The 2,029-nt window shown below is 44.1% G+C and overlaps 1 non-coding gene across 1 annotated transcript; it reads right to left on the bottom strand.

Moving 5' to 3' along the window:
* Nucleotides 1-290: 290 nt before the first annotated feature.
* trnar-ucu (transfer RNA arginine (anticodon UCU)) lies at nt 291-382 on the bottom strand. The gene is given in 2 exon segments: nt 291-326; nt 346-382. It is a non-coding gene; the product is annotated as a tRNA-Arg (tRNA).
* Between the last annotated feature and the right edge of the window lie 1,647 nt (nt 383-2,029).

Raw genomic sequence — 2,029 nt, 5'->3', positions numbered from 1 at the left:
AGGCACAAAGGAGCAGAAGGAGGCCATTCTTAACACCGATCTTGCCCCGCCACGTAATTAAATATCATCATGGCTGACACAACAATTTTATGTCTTTTTCCAGCCCATCCACACCATCCTGTTGCCTACTCGCTAATAGGCATTTATCGATCTCTACCATAAATAGACATCGATAATGTAAATCTGTGAGAAGAAAATGTGCCGTTTCGAGGCAGTTGGGTTTATACACGAATATTACTGGTTTTGCAGCTGAGTAGGTCTGACCACTTGGCAAAGCATAAATTAAAACTCGACTCTGATGGGATGCGAACCCACAGCCTTTGAATAGCCAGCTGAACAGTGATGTAGAAGTCCAACGCGCTTTCCATTGCGCCACAGAGCCGCGCCAGCCGCGAATTTTAAGCACACACGTTTTCCTTTGACGCATTGCGTTCAGGACACCCATCTCGCGCCTGTCTGTCCTCGTCACACTTGCCGGTACCTGGTCCTTATCCACTTGTGCTCTGGCTCATCAAGTGTTCGGCTACAGACTGCTGAAACGTTCTTATGACACTTACCTTTACCACATGTTCAGATAATGATTTCCAGATAATCAATACTCTATAGGTGAAAGTATTCTTCAGAAATCTCCTCCTTGTCTCCTGTGTTTCAGTTATTTCACTCTGTTCCTTCCCAATACAGGCTTATCCCTGTCACACATATCTATCCTCTTCATCAAATGAGCACGTTAATCGGTTTCTCATTCAGCCTTCTTTGCGCTTAGATAAACATCCCCAGCCTAGCTCACGTACCTTCATAATGGGAGTGGTCAAGCCCTTGCCATTCTTTTCATCTCCTGTGAAATTCTCCTCCAGCAATCAGACGCTTCCAGTATCTGGCGATTACAATCGAAAAACAAAGTTCTCAGAAGAAAAGCCAAACGGTCTGAACAAAATCAGCAGCTCTTGGCCATCTCTGATGAGAAAGGAAAGTTAACTCTTCGAGTCCAATGATCCGTCTTCGGAACTGACCGGAAGGGCGGGTGGGTGAAGAATGTGTAAGAGGGCGGACGGTTTCTAAAATGATTGAACTCGATGTTGGGTCCTAATTTTTGCATGGTCTGTCGATAGAAAATGAGTTGCGTGTCTTCCAGCTTGTGTTGTGTCTTGAAGGAGCACTGCAGCAGACCAGAGATTGAAATGATGGTCTGGGAACACAGTGTCTCGTTTAGAGTGGTGCTGGAAAAGCACAGCATTTCAGGCATCATCCGAGGAGCAGTTAAATCGATGTTTCGGGCAACAGCCCTTCATGAGGGATACAGGCAGAGAGCCAGAAGGGTGGGAACACATTGTAATGTTGAAGTACAGGAGACTGGAAGATCGGGATAGTTTTTGTTGATTCTGGACAGAAAGTAAGTGATCTCAGCTTTGTCACTGATTCTGTTTTCCTCTCTCCATTGGAGGGAGGACACCTTCTGAGCAGGAAATACAGTTGCCTCGATTAAATGAAGTGCAGACAAATCTCTGGAAGATGTGACGAGAAGCTTCACAGTAAGGAGAGATATCGGAAACCAGCAGGAAATGTAACTTACAACATGGAACGTTACAATGCAGGACAGGCATTTCGTCCCTGGCTGTTGCCGCGACCTGTAAAATAATGTGATGTCCATTGTAATGGAAAAATAACATTTATTTTGAAACCAATAAAAGCACAGGGAAACAAATAAATAAGTACCTTACTTTGCAGAGGCAAGTGTTGCAGACAGACTGAAAAAAAACGTCAAGTTATGCCGAAATAATAGCAGACTTACCAGGCCAGTAAACTAACATATCAACAGTCAAGGAATGAGTAAAAAAACCTCCGTATCTGGAAAGTAACTCGAATATTTCAGGCCCCTGTACTTGAGGTGTTGATAAGAAGAAGCGAATTCTAGTATCAAGGGAAACTGTATTATTTGTGGAAGGTGAGCTATATACCTTTTTGGGAGATATAGGAGCAACATATTCAGTCCTTACATCAAGGCAGTTGAGAGAGTCGACGTCGTGGGTGT

The sequence above is a fragment of the Chiloscyllium punctatum genome, chromosome 21 (genome assembly GCF_047496795.1).
Source record: "Chiloscyllium punctatum isolate Juve2018m chromosome 21, sChiPun1.3, whole genome shotgun sequence".
Taxonomy (NCBI): domain Eukaryota; kingdom Metazoa; phylum Chordata; class Chondrichthyes; order Orectolobiformes; family Hemiscylliidae; genus Chiloscyllium; species Chiloscyllium punctatum.
The sequence above is the reverse complement of the archived record's forward strand: the minus strand, read 5'-3'. Positions and strand labels throughout refer to the sequence as shown.